Source organism: Capra hircus, chromosome 20 (assembly GCF_001704415.2).
Source record: "Capra hircus breed San Clemente chromosome 20, ASM170441v1, whole genome shotgun sequence".
NCBI classification, from domain to species: domain Eukaryota; kingdom Metazoa; phylum Chordata; class Mammalia; order Artiodactyla; family Bovidae; genus Capra; species Capra hircus.
This window is the reverse complement of record NC_030827.1, coordinates 48,755,059-48,769,824: the sequence shown is the minus strand read 5'-3', so window position 1 is coordinate 48,769,824 and position 14,766 is coordinate 48,755,059.

Below are 14,766 nucleotides of genomic sequence, written 5' to 3'. Positions count from 1 at the left end.
AAATGTCCAGAACAACAGTTCATAAAATATAGTCTATGGACCAACAATATCAGTACCACCTAGAACCTTGTTATAAAGGCAGATTCTAATTGTCTCAGACCTACTGACTCAGAAACTATGGGGGTGGTCAATACTCCATGTTTTCAAATGTCTTAAAGCGATTCTGAAAGTTGAAATTTGAGAATCACTGACTTAGTGTTGCTATAAAGCAGTCTAGGAAAGAAAGAAACCCCCGTTTAAAACTCATGATTTACAAATGAGAGAATTGTTTATGCAATCACTTATTATTTTTAACACATATATATTATATGCAGAAGCACTGCAAAACATTGTGCTATTTATGAGAGTGTGGGGAAGAGCTATAATCATGATCCCAGCTAAATAAGGATTTAACCATCTAATGAGAGAGACAGAAATGAAGACAAGTGATACAGGAAAGTAAATGAAGGGGAAGAAAGGGGGAACTTTGCCAAGTGTGTGATGAATGTGGAAGTAGTTCCTCTCGAGGTTTCAAAATATAGTATTACAACTCTGATAAATGTCAGTTTTAGTTTTAATTTCAGCAATCAACATGCTAGGGTGAGGATGGTGGTGAAAACGCATGGTGATGATGTTCCATCCTGGCAGCATGTTGATTAAACAGAGTCCCACCAGAATTGCCAGGAAAACAAACAGAGGAAGAGGGGTTCTGAACTCTCTTCTTACACTCTCCAGTGATGGTAGCTTGCTTCGCATACAAATGTCTGTTCTTACTCCAGTCCCTTTTGTGATCACACTCAGCCCTGAGTAATCCTTCTTGTGAAAATATGGAAGAAGAGGGAAGGAAACAAGGAGAGGAAACAGGGGAAGGAAGAGGAGTTTCATAAAGTCAGATTCCAAAACTAAAGAAAACTGAAAATATCTTCTTCCTTATACAGGGGGCTGGTTTTGTGGGTATGTATCCTGTATAGTCATGCTTAGAAGAAGTTCACACGTGGTTTAATGCCCTGCCAGTACAGTCTTGAGTTCCTTGATAATTTCTGAACAAAAGGTTTCACATTTTCATTTTGCTCTGGGGTCCATGATTTTGCAGCTGAACTACTTATAATTCTAATGCATTATGATGTCATTCATGACTGAGAAGTTCCCATCATAGGTGAGTGTTTGAACAGTAATCAGTGTTGACATTTAACAGACAAACACATCAATAAATCTATTTGCCACTAGTAAACAAGGACAATAAAGTGTACTTGACTTCTGTTAAGCTGGGCTTGACATTTGCTCTCTAGTGTCAAGTCACCGGCATCAACCTCAAAGATATCAGTAGGGAAATTTCATTCTTCCCTGTATGCAGCTCTTCATTCTCCAGCTACTTATGGAGCTACTACAAGGTGTCATATATTTTCCTATCACTGGTGAAACAGTCAATTGCTCATTCAGTTTTCAACTACACAGAGCTCACTCTCTAGTACAAAAAAGAATCATTGTTTAATCTCACAAATGATTAAAACGACTATTCACTGTGATAAGTGTTATGAAAGAAGACACAGTTCTATTGTATCTTATAAGGGTCTTAAATGGCAAGGGCTAGAAAGATGGTCAGAGACATTTCTTAGATGAGGTTGAGGCTTGAGGTGAAATTAGAAACATGAGGGGATGTCCTTTACTATACTGACTGTTATAAAAAAGCATTGTATGGGCTGCCTGGTGACACTTAAAAATAACCCCCTTCTAGTGCCTAACTGGCCAAGTATCAATAATTTCCTTACTGCAGATATATGTAACCACTACAGCGACAAAGGATTCCCAATTTACCAGACTTTTTAAGCATATATGTTTCCCTTTTGTTGGCCTAAGAACATCATGTTTGGAGTTATTAGGTCAGAATAGTCAGGAAGCTAGAAGGATATGCTCTCATGCCCTTGCCGTTAGTTCAGTGGCTAAGTTGTGTCTGACTCTGTGACTTAATGCACTGCAGCAAACCAGGTTCCTCTGTTCATGGAATTCTCCAGGCAAGAATACTGGAGTGGGTAGTTATTCCCTTCTCCAAGGGATCTTCCTACCAAGGGATCGAACGAGGATCTTCTGCACTGCAGGCAGATTCTTTACCATCTGAGCCACCAAGGAAGCCAGGGATATAGGTCATTGGAATAGAACAAAACATATTCAGCTCCTGCAACGTGCCAAAGGAATACTTTAATCTTTGCCAGCTTTTCAACCACTTTTAGCACAAGCAAAACAACACACAAAAACAAAAGCAAAACATCTATTGAACCATTTGTTAATTCTTGGGTATTAGATCATATATTATGAAAATTATGGAGAAAAAAATATCTCTGTTGGGGCAATTCATTCATCTAGTGACTATATCATTGTTTAATTTTATGTGAAGATTTTTTTACTTTTGATACCATGATCCGTGAATCAAAATATCCTTTGGCTGAAAAAATCACCAAGATTTATCAAATATTTAGATTTTTAAAAACACAATCTCATTCAGCCTATGGTTAGACCAAGAAGCAAAATAAATGCACCCTGATTAGAAGAGTTTTATTTTTAGATAGAGACTTATATTTCATAAATCTCTTCATTTAATCGATACAGCAACTATTCAACTAGATACAATATTTCAAGCTAAGTACATTTGCTTAACATTTTGCATTTCTTATCCTAGCTCAATTAATGCAAATGGTTCAATGTCATTGCAAAAGAATACAAAATCAAAAGCAATTTCTAGGTGATTTGTTAAAATTAATAGCAATTCAGTTACTGCCTACTTTAAGTATTAAATTCAAATTTAAGAAACAAAATAAATCAAAGCATAAGAATGATTACTTGTGAAATTCCTAATTGTTTCTGTAAATACTGCTACAGGAGTGGAAATTTTTTATGTGTATTCTACATCCACTTTATTTTTGTTATTTGTCATCATTTTCATAAAGTAAAATGGTCTCTTTCATAAAGTAAAATAAAGTACAAACAAAATAAGCAATATTTGAGAAAAATGAGATAATGACACCATTTAATAAAATAAGTAGTGCTACACATAGAATTCCGAAACAATAGGAATGGTTTTAAATGCCGAATTATTTGTGACTTTCAGCATGAACTCATACTAAACGGGATCATAATAGCCCTAATGCTTTTAAAGTGTTTGTACACGAGTGAGAACTATAGCATCATAACTACCACACAATTGTACTCATCTCAGAATCCCAGGGATGGGGGAGCCTGGTGGGCTACTGTCTATGGGGTCACACAGAGTCGAACACGACTGAAGCGACTTAGCAACAGCAGCAGCACATGCTAGTAAAGTAATGCTCAAAATTCTCCAAGCCAGGCTTCAGCAATATGTGAACCGTGAACTTCCTGATGTTCAAGCTGTTTTAGAAAAGGCAGAGGAACCAGAGATCAAATTGCCAACATCTGCTGGATCATGGAAAAAAGCAAGAGAGTTCCAGAAAAAAACATCTATTTCTGCTTTATTGACTATGCCAAAGCCTTTGACTGTGTGGATCACAATAAACTGTGGAAAATTCTGAAAGAGATGGGAATACCAGAACACCTGACCTTCCTCTTGAGAAACCTATATGCAGGTCACGAAGCAACAGTTAGAACTGGACATGGAACAACAAACTGGTTCCAAATAGGAAAAGGAGTACATCAAGGCTGTATATTGTCACTTTGCTTATTTAACTTATATGCAGAGTACATCATGAGAAACACTGTGCTGGAAGAAGCACAAGCTGTAATGAAGATTGCCGGGAGAAATATCAAGAACCTCGGATATGCAGATGACAACACCCTTATGGCAGAAAGTGAAGAGGAACTAAAGAGGCTCTTGATGAAAGTGAGAGAGGAGAGTGAAAAAGTTGGCTTAAAGCTCAACATTCAGAAAACGAAGATCACGGCATCTGGTCCCATCACTTCACAGGATATAGATGGGGAAACAGTGGAAACAGTGTCAGACTATATTTTGGGGCTCCAAAATCACTGCAGATGGTGACTACAGCCATGAAATTAAAAGACGCTTACTCCTTGGAAGGAAAGTTATGACCAACCTAGATAGCATATTGAAAAGCAGAGACATTACTTTGCCGACTAAGGTCCATCTAGTCAAGGCTATGGTTTTTCCAGTAGTCATGTATGGATGTGAGAGTTGGACTGTGAAGAAAGCTGAGTACCGAAGAATTGATGCTTTTTTTTTTTTAATATAGACAAAACCAATACAATATTGTAAAGTAATTAAACTCCAATTAAAATAAAAATAAATAAATTTATATTTAGAATTGATGCTTTTGAATTGTGATGTTGGAGAAGACTCGAGAGTCCTTTGGACTGCAAGGAGATCCAACCAGTCCATTCTAAAGGAGATTCGTCCTGGGTTTCTTTGGAAGGAATGATGCTAAAGCTGAAACTCCAGTACTTTGGCCACCTCATGCGAAGAGTTGACTCATTGGAAAAGCCTCTGATGCTGGCAGGGATTGGGGGCAGGAGGAGAAGGGGACGACAGAGGATGAGATGGCTGGATGGCATCACCGACTTGATGGACGTGAGTTTGAGTGAACTCTGGGAGTTGGTGATGGACAGGGAAGCCTGGCGTGCTGCGATTCATGGGGTTGCAATGAGTCGGACATGACTGAGTGACTGAACTGAACTGAATCATCAAAGTATGTTTAAACTTTATTATCTGTAATTTTTATTTATCAAAAAGAATTCCTTCCTCTCTTTTAATCCTGCCTTTCTCTCTCTCCCAAAGACCTCCCTTCATGTCTTCCAGATCTATTTAACATATTTTTGAATAAGTTCCCGATTGCTGCCATAGTAATTAATCTAGATGTTTTCAGCTCTTATATCTTGCACTGGGGTTAAGAGAGGACTGTAGTGATGTGAGAGGGCGTGAATTGAGGAGCATAAGCAGGGGCCTAGAAACGGGAGAGAACTGCTTGAATCAAAGTCCTAGGATAAGGAGGCTTCCACACTTGGCATCATCAATGGAGGCTTCTGGTCCTGGCTTGGGACTGGTGGTTGTCACCACAACAGTGGGCTGTTTCCCCTCATTAAACCAAGATATAGGATAAAAGTGGACCAAGTTAAAATAAGGATTTAATCCTAGCACTTAATCTTAACATTCTACATACATTCTTAAATATCTCTGTCTCTCTGATCGATATACTCTGTCATTTAGTTAATTTTCTTTTTCTGTGAAGGGAGAAAATTATACACAAATAGAAGCCACTAAAACAGTTATGCAATTGGTAACCACATACAGATTAGAAAATTTAAATCTTTATTATTTCAGTAGTATTGACACAGCTAGGTGAACTGTATATAATATATGAATGTATTTAAATTTAGCACAATGTACAGTCACATATAAATGGCCATTTGCTGTCACAAAGGGAAATACATTCCAAATATTAATACTAGAGCTTTGAAAATTTTTCCTATAATATTATTACCTTTTATTCTATGTTCTTAGTTTACAATGTACAGCACAAGTAAGATAAATGCCCATTTTTTAAACCAATAGAAATAAATATGTATATTTTTGTTTACATTCAATCTCTCAAAAATATAATGTTGCTTATATGCAATTTCTCAAAAAATAAAATATAATCGAGTTAAATGATAAAATCTGAAATAGATTTATAATTACAGCCAAAGCGGAAAAGTTCATATGATAATTACTTTAATAAGTGTTAACACTTTTCAGTGAGAAGACAGTGAGCTTCTATGCTCATAGTATGAAATGTTTAGACTTCATTTTTTGTTCTCCAGTGACCCTACTACCTATCCATTTATACTTGAGTATCTTTGTTGTACCATCTAGCTTAGCGGTTAATATGCTATTGTGTGTTTTGTTCTTCTTGCATAATGAAAGTGTCATTTGATTGCTGACTTTCAATATGAGATTTGTTCATTTTTATGTATTTAGCCTACCATTCTTTGAATAGATATGGGAGGAGTGGTGGTTTGCAGGCAGATTGTTATAGTGAAATATATATAATATATATTATTTCACTTTATCTTGGAATTCTGTTCTTAGATTCAAATAAATCACAGATTTCTTGAGTAATATTTCTTAATTTCAAAATCAAATATTCTATTCTTGCTTATAAATATCTATGTTAGTTATTCATTGACCAAGTATTTCTTTAATGCCTCCAGTATCCTAGGGACTCTTCTAGGACTTGGAGATAGAGCAGTAAAGAAAATATAGAAAGGTTTATTCTAAAAACAAACAAACAAACAAACAAAAAACCTGCATTCAGGTAAGGGAAAAAGAAAGTAAATAAATAAACAAGCATATAAAAATGCCAAAGATAGTGATAAGTACCATAGGTTAAAAACAAGACACCCAGAAGAATGACACTCAAAGATGTCTACATTTCATTTGAAATCTGTGAATATGTTAACTTATATTAAAAGATCTTGAAATGCAGAGTTTATCCTGAATGTTTCTGGCAGACAATATAGTTACATGAGCCTTTAAAAGCAGAGACTATTTTATAGCTCAAAAGGCAATGTGAAAATAGAATAAGCGAACCAGTGTGATGGTGGTATGAGAAGATGCATAAGCCAAGGAAGGTGGTCAGCCTCTGGAAACCAGAAGACACAGGAGAAGAGATTCTCTCCTAGAGAGTAAGAAACACAACCCTTGCTGATGCCTTGATTTTAGTCTAGTGAGACTCATGTGGAAATTCTGACCTATGGAAAATATGAGATAATAAACTTCTGTTGTTTAAGTCATCAAATCTGAGGTACTTTGCTCTAGGAGTGATAGCAAACTAATACAGGCAATCAAGAGAGACTTTTTGCATAACTATTAAAGAAGGAGTCTTTGATGATGTGATGCTTGAGCAGTGCTGAATGAAGTGAAGCCAGCCATCTGACTACATGTGGGAAGAACTCTCCAGGTGGGAACAGCCAGTGCAAATGCCCAGAAGCAGAAACTTGCTCAGCTGTTTGAGGAATAGCAAGGAGACCATCAGGCCTGAAAAGCAGTAAGTTGAAAGTAAAGAACTCTGTGATGAGATGACTGCTGACATCAAGGAGTCAGGTTTGCTGGGGCTGGTTACATCCAGGCATTTTGTTCTAACTGAGATAGGGAGATTTTGAAGATTTGGGGCAAAGAAAAAACATCATTTGGATTAGATTTTAAAATGAGTCATTTTGATCATTCCATGGAAAACAGACTGTAGGAAAGAAAACAATAGAACTGGTCAAACTGAGAGACAAATAAAGACTTTGATGATATTCAAGTAGAAGATGACAATATCATGAAGGAACAGCTATATTTTACATAGACTATCACAATAAATATAATATGACTTGCTGATGAATTATATGCTAGTGTTAGGAAAAATAAAAGAGAGATGACTCTGGCTGCAGAATAGAATTGCCATATTGAGATGAGAACTGAGGGAAAAATTGATTTGGGGCCATTCAAAATATTTGAAAATGCCTGTTTTGTTATTTTTACATGATTCTTTTCCATACCTCACATATATTGCATTTATCTGTCTTTTCCTCTGCGAATGAGCATGCATGCATGCACCCTTTCTGCACTGCTCACCTGGAAATTCATAAGTTCGTGCATTTTCGGTTGACCATGTCTTCCTAACCACCTTGAAAATTATACATTTTTCATTTGATTACTTTGCAGTCAAAGCTTTTTTAGACAAAAACTAATTTGAAAGTCTAAATAAAGATGATATTTGAAGGTATATGAACATTCATTGGGAAAAATTACAGATTTACAAAATTATTCTCTTTGATTTTGTTAGCCATGGCAATTGGTTCCCAGGTGAGAATGAGCACTTTTGTCCTATTAGGTGATAGGTTTCAAATATTGAAAATAATTATTATTGTTTTCATGGGCTAAAAATGTCAGCATTATATTAATATGTTACAAAAATATTGTGCTAAGAGTGGTTGGCATAGATTTGCATGCATGCATGTGGGCATATGTGTTTAGTCTTGTCCAACTCTTTGTGACCACAAGCACTGTAGTCCATCAGGTTCTTGTGTCCATGGAATTTTCTAGACAAGAATACTGGAGTGGGTTGCTGTTTCCTTCTCCAGGGGATCATCCTGATCCAGGGATCAAACCTGCATCTCTTGCATCTCCTGAATTGGCAGGTGGGTTCTTTACCAGCTGAGCCATCAGCAAAGCCCTCAGATTTGCAAAGTTACTATTAAATAGTAAATTAACCAGAATAAAGTTGCAAGTAATTTGTAGTTAATTAAAACATCTACAAGAATTGTCAATTGTTGAAAAATAGATCTCAATAGTAAATGCTCTCCAGACCCATATCACGTAGACATAGTAGTACCTAATCATATAGACATAAATTTAAAAATTATGCATGAAATAAGATTTATTTTAATGTAACTGAAATGTGAATATTTCTTACTATATTTTAGTAAACTAGTATTTTAAACATTTACTGATCAACATGAACACTCAGTACCTCATCAATTGAGAAAATATTTTTATTGACCTAAGAAATTATTTTGATTGTATATTTTGTAGATTATCATAAAATATCCTAAATATTATCTAGACTGCAGAAGTTCTTATAGGAAAGAAAAAGAATAATACTCTCCTTACTTGGGCATGTGAGCCTTCTGCAGGCTCATGTGTATTCGTATAAGATTCACTGACCTTTGATGATGTCATGTAAGCATATACATCTGGGTGAATTCTTATAAGTATATAATAAGAAGAGTACCATATAGATGGAAAAAAAGACTATTCTATTAAATAATAAACAGTTTATAATAAATATTACTATCAGTGGAAAATTCTGAAAGAGATGGGAATACCAAACCACCTAACCTGCCTCTTGAGAAATCGGTATGCAGGGCAGGAAGCAACAGTTAGAACTGGACATGGAACAATACACTGGTTCCAAATAGGAAAAGGAGTACGTCAAGGCTGTATATTGTCACCCTGCTTATTTAACTTATATGCAGAGTACATCATGAGAAACGCTGGGCTGGAAGAAACACAAGCTGGAATCAAGATTGCGGGGAGAAATATCAATAACCTCAGATATGCAGATGACACCACCGTTATGGCAGAAAGTGAAGAGGAGCTAAAAAGCCTCTTGATGAAAGTGAAAGAGGAGAGCAAAAATGTTGGTTTAAAGCTCAACATTCAGAAAACGAAGATCATGGCATCCGGTCCCATCAGTTCATGGGAAATAGATGGGGAAACAGTGGAAACAGTGTTAGACTTTATTTTTTGGGGCTCCAAAATCAATGCAGATGGTGACTGCAGCCATGAAATTAAAAGATGCTTACTCCTTGGAAGAAAAGTTATGGCCAACCTAGATAGTATATTCAAAAGCAGAGACATTACTTTGCTGACTAAGGTCCATCTAGTCAAGGCTATGGTTTTTCCTGTGGTCATGTATGGATGTGAGAGTTGGACTGTGAAGAAGGCTGAGCACCGAAGAATTGATGCTTTTGAACTGTGGTGTTGGAGAAGACTCTTGAGAGTCCCTTGGACTGCAAGGAGATCCAACTAGTCCACTCTGAAGGAGATCAGCCCTGGGATTTCTTTGGAAGGAATGATGCTAAAGCTGAAACTCTGGTACTTCGGCCACCTCATGCGAAGAGTTAACTCATTGGAAAAGACTCTGATGCTGGGAGGGATTGGGGGCAGGAGGAGAAGGGAACGACCAAGGATGAGATGGCTGGATGGCATCACAGACTCGATGGACGTGAGTCTGAGTGAACTCTGGGAGATGGTGATGGACAGGGAGGCCTGGTGTGCTGCAATTCATGGGGTTGCGGAGAGTCGGACACAACTGAGCGACTGAACTGAACAGATCAGTTGAATCATTATCTAAGTACTGAATTAATAACATAATAGTAAAATATGGTCACTAATTTATGTCTAAATATAAAACTATAATTTATACCAAAAAATAATTCTTTTTGTTTCACAACAAAACATGGATATTATACAAAATTCAGAACTTTTAAAACAATAATTCAATAATAGAATTAAATTATCATTCTGCTAATTTGTTGAACTCATCTAAAAATATAATAACCCAGAATAGCTTCTATTAACCTTATTTTGTTTTAAAAATTAATGTGAAAAAAGATCAATAGCCATGAGAGGGAGACCACAATTTTACCCCCATTAAGATTATCATTAGTCAACAAGGTTTTTTCTTTTTTTTTTCCTGTTAATAAAATTTAGTGATATCAAAATTAAAATGGTCAGTTTTGCTCTCTAAATATTTAATTAATAATTGTTCTGTATATGCCTTTTTCCACCAAACTGAATCATGAATTTACTAATTTTAATTTATTCCATATATTAGTGACAGGCCTTTTAGTTATAGATTAAATCACTAGTTTTTATATTAGCATTCGTCTATCACTTTAACTCAAAATTTTCCTGATGTCTTTCAAGAAAGGACTAATTGTGCTACTTAAATATTCTCTGGTTCCTACATGAACACTGTTTTTTCTAATTTTATTCTTTGACTACATTATTTGACCTCCTTTGTATCATATTAACTGTTGACTAACTCACTAAACCATAAAATCTTAGGTTGAGTGGGAACCTTGAGAGACAGCCTCTCCAAAATCATTGTTTGAAAGTTGAATAAGCAGAGTCAGCAAAGTATTACTCCTTGCCTGATATTAAAATGCTGATTTTTAATAAAATCAAGACCTACCAAACAACCGGATACTTATTCTTGTGCATGCTACCACAGAATTATTTAAAAGCACACTAAATCACACGTCCTTTGGGTCTAAAGCACAAGCCAACTTGGAGTCATCTGTTTGAAGTATAGGATTAAGTCTTCAAGACCATGTGTGTGTGCAAATAATGCACACTTTTGTAGAGTCCTTGAAGTGATACTCATCAACCCCCTTTGTAGACTTTGCAGTTTTATCTCTCTCTTTTTTTTTCAATGAAAGACTGATGATCTATTTGCACACTTCCACTTATACTCTCTTACCTCATTCCCCAAATTTAAGAAGAAAAAATATTTCACACTTTCAAGCTCAGTTTCCAATGTTAGGGTACTGCTCCCTAGCTGATGGGTGAAATTAATGGGAGAGTAGAAATCAAACCAATGACCTCGGCTGTTTTGCTCTGATTTAATGTGACCTCGCCAATTGAAAAACCAGTGTTTATGTACTATGCAGAATTATTGTGGCTCTGTAAGCTGTAACTTATTTGCCAAAGGTTAAGGTACATGGGTCAACGTAGACTAGAAAGTAGTGTTCATCTTGATAATTTTCCCCTGAAATAGCATTTTGAAGTATTATTTTTTTGTGCAGGGTATTTTCAATTCCCTAAAGAAGTTTTTATCATTAAACATAGAATAATAAGTCCATAAAGAAACAAAAATAATATGGAGTTTTATCTTAAGGTAATGCGTCTTCCCCCCGCCCCCCCCCAAAAAAAAGCAAACACACAAGAAACAACAAAAACAAATGAAGAATTTAAGAGGACACTGGCCTTTATTTTTCATATATAAACTGGAATGCAGCCAATGGTGGTTGATTCAAGTTTCTTTACTTTCATTCATGGTTTGTCTAAGAAAACTCACCCAAATCTAGGTTCTGAAAGTTTCTAATGTGTTGGACTGAATGAAGAAGCTAGAAGCTATAATGAAGACCTGTGGGAGATTATTAGTTCAAATTTGGGGATTTGTTTGTTTGTTGTTTTCCCTGTGTTTCAGTTTTTTTTTTTTTTAATTCACACAGAGTTAACAATTAGAGAGACTTACATGAAACTATTTTTCAGTACAATATTCTTATAGCAGACCTATATTTAAGCATAGAGTTATTTTCAGATGTTTGTATACTCAATATTATTATCATAATAAAAGTACTACTCATTTTCTGAACATTAATACTAATAAACTTTTTAAATAATTTTCTTTCAATAAAATTTTAACAAAAGCAGTTTGGAAAATGCTCCATATGCATGCCCTCAGGAAAAATTTCTTCTAAGATAATTCCTTCCAAATATTGTTTCATTTATAGAACACTACATGGAAAAGTTCCACTATAAATTGATCACCATCTGACAACATTTTATATTTTTTTCTCTCATTTACATTTTCATTACTGGTCAATTATAAATGTAAAACTGCCAAACAACCACTTACTCACTCAATGACACTTTTAGGGGATTGAAGAGATTATATAAAATGATACAGTTTGTAGAAATGTATAAAGTGATGCTTCGCTATTTTAAAATATAACAACTTATACACTAGGGGCTGGATCAACAAAAGAACACAATAACTACTAGAAATTCTAGAAAAAAACACAGTCAGCTTTTTTCCCCAAAATGTCAAATAACATTTTTAACAGCTTTTGAAAAAATTTCACTGGAATTTAGTCCTATGTTATGCAAATTTTGATTTACTGTAGACACTGACTGGGTTTATATAGTAGAATACGCATGTTTCATTTAAGAAGGTCTATTCTGACTAAAGCATTTATATTTGTCTTTGGTGCTTAATTGATAATGTCTGAACTGAGATATATTTGTTTGGGAAATAAGATCAATCTCAGTATAATTGGAAAGATAAGTATATTATGCAGAGCTCTGTATTATTTTTCCATGTCTCTTTTTTTCTCTCATCTTGGAAACAGTGATGGTGATATAATGGTGTTAATCAGAGTTTATCAGGTCAGATGGGAAACAAGTGAAAAGTTTCACTGGATTACCTTACTTTACAGAATAGGTACAACAGGTCTCTTTTCAGCTTTAGTGCTTTGTCATGCAGTGGCTTCAAGACATTGAATAGGTGACTTAAACTCCCTCTACTTCTGTTTCCTTATCTATGAAATGGAAGGAAAAAAAATGTCCCTATCTCATTCTGTATGATTGCAGTAATATTACTGCTTTAAGACTAGAACAGCTGCTATGGAAAATAGTATGGAGGGTCCTCAAGAAATTAAAAGTAGAGCTAGCATATGAGAACAATCCCACTTCAGGGTTGTTGAAAGGAAAAGAATTGAAATCAGGATATCAAAAATATATCAGCAAGCCTACATTCAGTAATCACTATGCACAACAGCTAGGAAGTGGAAATAATCTAAATGTCCATCAAGAGATGAGTGGATAAGGAAAGAAGTACAGTGGAATATTATTCTGACTTAAAAAAGAAGAAAATTCTGCAAAATGAGCCATCATAGATGAACCTGGAGGACACTATGCTAAGTGAAATAAACCAAATACAGAAAGATAAGTACTTATGTGGTATCTAGAATAGCCAAATTCATAGAAGATATAGAATGGTAGTTGCCAGAGGCTAGAGGAGGGAGATGAAGGCAATGGCATCCCACTCCAGTACTCTTGCCTGGAAAATCCCATGGACGGAGGAGCCTGGTAGGCTGCAGTCCATGGGGTCGCTAAGAGTCGGGCACGACTGAGCGATTTCACTTTCACTTTTCACTTTCATGAATTGGAGAAGGAAATGGCAACCCACTCCAGTGTTCTTGCCTGGAGAATCCCAGGGACGGGGGAGCCTGGTGGGATGCCGTCTATGGGGTCGCACAGAGTCGGACAAGACTGAAGCGACTTAGCAGCAGCAGCAGCAGCAGCAGAGGACGGAGAAAAGGGGAGTTTCTATTCAACAGGAATAAAGTTGCAGTTATGCAAAATGAGCAAACTCTGGTGATCTGCTACACCAATTTGCACCTATGTCAACAATAATGTATTACACACTTAAACATTTGAGTGTAGATCTCATGTTACGTGTTCTTACCACAAGAAAATAAAACTTAAAACATTGCAAAAGCCTGACAAGATCGTTAGAAGTTTTGTGGGAACGAGCCAGGTCAAAAATAGTGTTGCTTTCATAATATGCTTGTTAATCTCAGTCTTCCTGAAAATCAACTGTTTCATTGGTATATAGCAAAACTTTCTAATATTTTGGCTTACTTTATCTTTAAGTTCATTTCAATAGTCTTTGAAAATAAAACCTAGTATACTATTTTTTGAAAACATAATTATTTGCATTAATAGCTTCTGAAAACCAAGGTAATTTTATTTCTGATTTCAAAAATGACTTTATGAATATTAGTTATCAGCAAGTCAAATATATTTTTAATCACTAAAAGTGAGTCATTAGTATTTTAAAAGGATTTTAGATTTGCTTCATTTGACAGAAGATATAACTATCTAAAATTAGTATTTTTTAATAAAATAAAATATTTAATTAAAGGATATATAACCATAACAGATTATTTCTTAGAGTTCTTTGAGGAAAAGCCCTTAAATATCCATAATTAGATTACTTAGATTTAAGAAGACTATATCATATATATTTTCTTGAAAAATGGTTTTTATATTTTACCATATATTCAATTTATGTTTATACATCAATATGGACAAATATAACCTTTTTTAATGATTAGTAACACACTTCCTTCCAGGAAGGGAGATAATTTTGTTGGATGACTATCATTGTAAACTAGTTCGGACAGGCTTCTAATCTGGTGGTTCAACCTGGAACTAGATCTGAAGAAGCTGAGCATGAGTTAAACTGTATAAAAAGAAACAAGGCAAAAATTCACATTTAAATCTCTTTGGAGGAAGACTCCCTAGACAGAGCTGGTATGAGATGTATGTCTAATGAGATTTAGATGGTAAATACTGTAAAACTCCTTTCCCAGATTCGCAATGACACATTGACTCAAATGAAAAGTTTTTCAGTAATGACATGTAGACGGGATTTCACATAGGAAAACGTTAATGTATGCTCCAGTGTTGGCTTACAGAAGAAA